We start from the raw sequence: 6,279 nt of genomic DNA on the forward strand, positions 1-6,279 counted from the left end.
ATAAAGGATACTTCGAATAAAAATCCGGACCCAGATGTGGAGAATCCACTAAGGGACCTCGCTGGGGAACATCCAAACAGGACTCCTCCGGGGAAATACCAGGGCGAGGTATTACCAGTTAATGGGTAATAAGCTCAATGAGACATGTGATACGAACACCGGCATAAGGGTAAAAGAACAACATGCTCTGGGAGAATGAATATATAAGACCAGTATACAGGTGAGAGCAATCAAACATCTGAAATCATCTGAGGAAAACCTAAAAGGGTGTATTTTCACTCAGGAAAATCTGACTCCACAAGGGACACAGGTCATAATAGGGAGTAGAGAGGAAGGAACACCAGGGATACCGGTTACTGGGCATATAATAGGTGACCGACCAAGGCGTGATTTGGGGAATATTCCCAAGACACTCATCATCCAAAAGAGGGCCAGAAAGCAAACTCGATAACAGGATGGGCATTCGACTCCGCAAAGGGGATATGAATCTTACTCGACTGGGGAAGAATAAAGAATTCGACCGCATAGTGCATGAGATATATTATCTATTACCGTCAGAACATAGATAACATACTCGCATGGAGGATTATCCACAACCGGTTACTGGGTTAATAAAGGATAAATCGACCGAAAAGAAAGGACATTGGGATACCGAAACCAGATATAAAATAATAACCAATCAAATGGAGAAATGGTCATTGCTGACAAACGGAAAATGAAAGATGACCCGCTGGGGATACATTGACAAAGTCAATGATCCAGGAGATATACTCGAAAAGGGTGAAGGATTATCGATACCGAATGTTGGATAAAGATAACCGTCAAGGAGGGGATTACATCTACCAGATACTAGGTAGAAAACCACAGAAAGTAACCGTCATCGGTTAGGATGAATAAAAAGGTTAACTCTGCGAGGGGATAAAATGGAGTTTATAACTACCGGTATAGAGGTAGAAAACCACAAAAATAGGACTTACAACTACCGGATACCGGGTAGGAGGCTACAGATTCCGTCCGGGAATAGATGGACAATTACTGGTTATTGAGCAATCGTTCATCTAAACTACGGGGAAGCGCAAAAGAAGTAACAAAAGCAGTCCGTCTAGGAACAAGCTAGAAAAGACACTATGAAACAAGACTCATCCCTACGAGGATATAACTCAATGGGGAGTTCCATCCCGATATATGTGTTGGGAGGAAACAGAAACAACCATCATCCACAAGGCCATAACTCGGTGGGGAATATGGAAGAAAGGATAAACATTTCTGCTTATGGGGCTGACTCTTCATGGAGAGATCAAACACAAACAACCTGCCTGGGGAATATATTACCAGCTAGCAGGAGATAACAAACAAAGGTATATGGCAAAGGATGCAACATGAAAATCTGAATGTTAAAAAATGCATACATGCGTGGTTTATGTATGATGAATGTTGACAAAAGAAACATATCTAACACAAACAAGTCCACTGATCGATTGAATCAACATCCGGTACAACATCTCAAGAGAGAAAGCCAGGTTCATGGGAGAACATCCCATCTGTCGGGGATCAGAGATACTAGGAAACAACGATCTCTGCAGGGGAATGATCATCAGTCATTCTAGTTGGAGACAGGATCATCGTACAGATAAAATCTACCGCAAAAGCAACTATATTGTGGAAATTATCAGAGGGGATAAAGGAACTTTGTGGGGAACAACCACCAATCAGAAGTCTCCATGGTCACCAACAAATATTGCACTACCAAAGAGATCACATCTGCTGAGGAGAAAGGATCAAGACTCCGCTGAAGGAAGATAAACTTCTTCAATCGACCACTCTGCTAAGGAGGAAACCACAAAAGGCTCTGGAAGAAGAGGATACAAGCATGCCAGGAATATGAACAAATGTCTTACCCTATTGGGAATCATACCATCTTTGGGAGAGCACTGAAGACATCCCAAGTATCTTTTCATCATTGTGAATGTTCACTTTGTTTAAAAGCAAGTTATGGAAAAATTTATTTATTTAAACAATGGTATTTTCTCAATTAAAACATGCAAAATATTTGTCAAATAAAACAAATAAGAGTGTAAATAATTGGATATAGGCTCAAATTTATTTGATGGAATGGTAGTCTGCAAATGGCAAGACTCCATAGATCTTTACAAATTTGAAATTGGTGATATATATTGGAAAAGGGCGACATTAAACATAATGACCATTTCTCCACCAATTCTGAATCCGATGTATTAGAGGCTTTGGTTGATGACGAATGAGCGAGAATCTCTTACGGATGACAGTTTGTAGAACAAAGTCTTGTCAAGATGCAGTTACTAGCCAAATCCCTAATTTTTGCCTAGATTGCCCCAGGATGAGGTGCTCAATCTAGCGGGATACATATATTCATTTTTTTTATGTCTCTAACTTTTTCCTGGACCGCCCTTTCGGGTTTTCAAACCACCGAGAAGCTCATTTTTGCCTAAGCCGCCTTTTCGGGTTTCAACTTAGCGAGCTATTCTGTTTTTATTTTTAGGCGAAGTAATTCTTGACTGCATCTGAATTCACAGGACGAGTGAAATCCTCCCCATCCATAGTTGTAAGTATCAAAGCACCGCCTGAAAAGGCTCTCTTAACAATATATGGACCTTCATAGTTTGGAGTCCACTTGCCCCTATAATCGGGCGCAAAAGACAAGACTTTCTTGAGCACAAGGTCACCTTCTCGGAACACATGAGGCTTGACCTTCTTATCGAAGGCTTTCTTCATCCTTTGCTGATATAATTGACCATGGCACATGACCGTCAATCTCTTCTCTTCTATCAAATTCAGTTGGTCATAACGACTCTGAAGCCATTCAGCATCAGTCAACTTGGCTTCCATCAAAACTCTCATTGATGGGATCTCCACCTCTACTAGGAGTGCAACCTCCATGCCATAAACAAGAGAGAAAGGGGTTGCCCCTGTTGAAGTATGGACAGACGTACGATATCCATGCAAAGCAAATGGCAACATCTCATGCCAATCTTTGTACGTAACAACCATCTTCTGGGTAGTCTTCTTGATATTCTTATTAGCAGCTTCAACAGCCCCATTCATCTTGGGGCTATAAGGAGAAGAATTATGATGCGCAATCTTGTACTCACTACACAGCTCTTTCATCATCTTGTTGTTCAAGTTAGACCCATTATCATTAATGATCTTATCTGGCACACCATACCGGCATATGAGTTGATTCTTGATGAACTTCACAACCACTTGCCTGGTCACATTTGCATATGATGCCGCTTCAACCCACTTGGTGAAGTAATCAATTGCTACGAGAATAAATCTATGACCGTTGGACACTTTCGGTTCTATCATGCTAATCATGTCAATTCCCCTCATAGAGAAAGGCCATGGTGATGAAATCACATTCAGAATTGTCGGGGGAATATAAATCTTATCCGCATAAATCTGACACTTATGGAATTTCTTCACATATTTGCAGCAGTCAGACTCCATTGTCAGCCAATAGTAGCCTGCTCTCAATATCTTTCTGGCCATGGCATGTCCATTGGAATGAGCACCAAATGAACCCTCACGGACTTCAGTCATTAGCAGGTCTGCTTCGTGTCTATCCACGCATCTGAGCCGAACCATGTCAAAATTTCTCTTATAAAGCACATCCCCATTGAGGTAGAAACTGCCTGACAATCTCCTCAAAGTCTTCCTATCTTTCACACATGCCCCAAACGGGTAAATCTGGCTCTGAAGAAAGCACTTGATATCATAATACCATGGCTTATCATCTTGCACCCCCTCTACTGCAAATACATGAGTTGGTATGTCCAAACGCATCACGGTGATGTTGGGAACTTCATTTCAAAGTCTTACCACAATCATCGAAGCAAGTGTAGCAAGGGCATTTTCCATCCGATTCTCATCTCGAGGAATATGATGAAAGTCAACCTCAGTAAAGAACGTCGAAATCCTCCTCGAGTAATCTCTGTATGGGATGAGGCCAGGCTGATTTGTTTCCCATTCACGCTTAATCTGATTAACAACGAGGGCTGAATCACCATAAACATCAAGATGCTTGATCTTTAGATCAATGCACTTTTCCAATCCCATAATACATGCCTCATACTCTGCCATATTATTCGTGCATTTGAAAGTTAGCCTTGTTGTAAAAGAAAAAAGTGTGCCCTGAGGAGTAATAATCACTGCCCCAATACCGTTTCCATATTGATTTACAGCGCCATCAAACACCATACTCCATCTGGAACCAGGCTCTGGCCCTTCATCGAGCGTAGGCTCATCGCAATCTTTCATTTTCAAATACATAATTTCCTCATCTGGGAAGTCATACTGAACTGACTGATAACCCTCGATCGGTTGATGTGCCAAGTGGTCAACCAAGATACTACCTTTAATCGCCTTCTGAGCTCGATTCTCAATATCGTACTTAGATAACAACATCTGCCAACGGGCAATCCTCCCAGTTAAAGCAGGCTTCGAGAAGATATACTTGATTCGATCCATTTTGGATATCAACCAATTCGTATGATTCAACATATATTGGCGTAAGCGCTTAGCAGTCCAAGCCAAAGCACAAGATGTTTTCTCAAGCATTTAGTCTCGAGACTCATAATCGGTGTACTTCTTACTCAGGTAGTAGATAACATATTCTTTCTTTCCCGATTCATCTTGCTGACCAAGGACACAACCCATTGAGTCTTCAAGAACTGTCAGATACATAATCAATGGTCTCCCTTCCACAGGTGGAGACATAATTGGGGGCTCAGACAAATACTCTTTAATGTTATCAAAGGCTTTTTGGCAATCCTCGGTCCAATCATGAGACTGATCTTTCCGGAGGAGCTTGAATATGGGCGCACATGTGGCAGTCATGTGGGATATGAATTTGGAAATATAATTCAAGTGGCCAAGAAAACCATGGACTTGCTTCTCAGTTTTGGGCGCAGGCATCTCTTGTATTGCTTTGACCTTTGCAGGATCAACCTCAATACCTCTTTCACTAACAATAAAGCCCAATAACTTGCCGGAACGGACTCCAAATGTACACTTGTTGGGATTCAGACGAATCTTGTACTTCCTCAAACGCTGAAGAAGCTTCAACAAGTGCTCTACAGGTTCAACTTCCGTTCTTGACTTAGCGATCATGTCATCAACATATACCTCGATTTCCTTGTGCATCATATCATGAAACAAGGTGGTCATAGCTCGTTGATACGTGGCTCCGACGTTCTTCAAACCGAAGGGCATCAGTCGATAACAGAATGTTCCCCAAGGTGTGATGAATGTTGTCTTCTCCATATCCTCGGGTGCCATTTTGATCTGATTATATCCGGAAAATCCGTCCATAAAGGAGAAGACATTGAATTTAGGTGTATTGTCTCCCAACATATCAATATGTGGCAGAGGGAAATCATCTTTCGGACTAGCTTTATTCAAGTCTCTATAGTCCACACACATTCGGACTTTTCCATCTTTCTTAGGCACAGGCACAATATTGGCCACCCATTGAGGATATGTAAAAGTCACCAAAAACCCCGCATCAATTTGCTTCTGAACTTCTTCTTTGATCTTTACTGCCATGTCGGGATTAGTTCTTCCGAGCTTCTGCTTCACAGGCACGCACTCAGGCTACAAAGGTAGGAAATGTTGCATGATATCTGTATCTAAACGAGGCATGTCTTCATATGACCAGGCAAAGACGTCAACATATTCTTGTAGCAACTCAATCAACCCCTTCTTAACACACTCTTCCAGGAGTGCCCCAATCTTCACTTCTCGCAACAATCTTCAGACCCCAAGTTGTCTGTTTCCAGATTCTCAAAATGCGGCTGAATGATCTTCTCTTCATGCTCAAGTAGACGGGTAATCTCGTCAGGAATCTCTTCAACATCATCTTCTTCCGCCTGAAATACAGGGAATTCAAAGTTGGGAGATGGTGTTGGATCATTATGTTCAATGGGTTTGTGTAGCGGGGTATTCGTTACCATTAGAGATATTAACTAAATCCAAGGTAAACCATACAAGTCGAGTCGCCACCGCACTTCTATTTATCCAAAGGAATGGTTAGAAAGCGAATAAAAAGCTAAAAGTTTTAACAAAAACTAGTAAAAGAGAAACAGAGATCTTGGTAAGGGGGTTGGTTATGTAATGGAAAGGTGTTAGGCACCCAAAACATCCTAGGTACTCCTAGGGAGCCCTTTTCATACTTGTTGCAAGGTTGTTGTTTTGTGAAAGTTTTGTTTGTGCAAACATGATTGAAGAGATGAGAAGAGAATA

Source organism: Lathyrus oleraceus, chromosome 2 (assembly GCF_024323335.1).
Source record: "Lathyrus oleraceus cultivar Zhongwan6 chromosome 2, CAAS_Psat_ZW6_1.0, whole genome shotgun sequence".
NCBI lineage: Eukaryota > Viridiplantae > Streptophyta > Magnoliopsida > Fabales > Fabaceae > Lathyrus > Lathyrus oleraceus.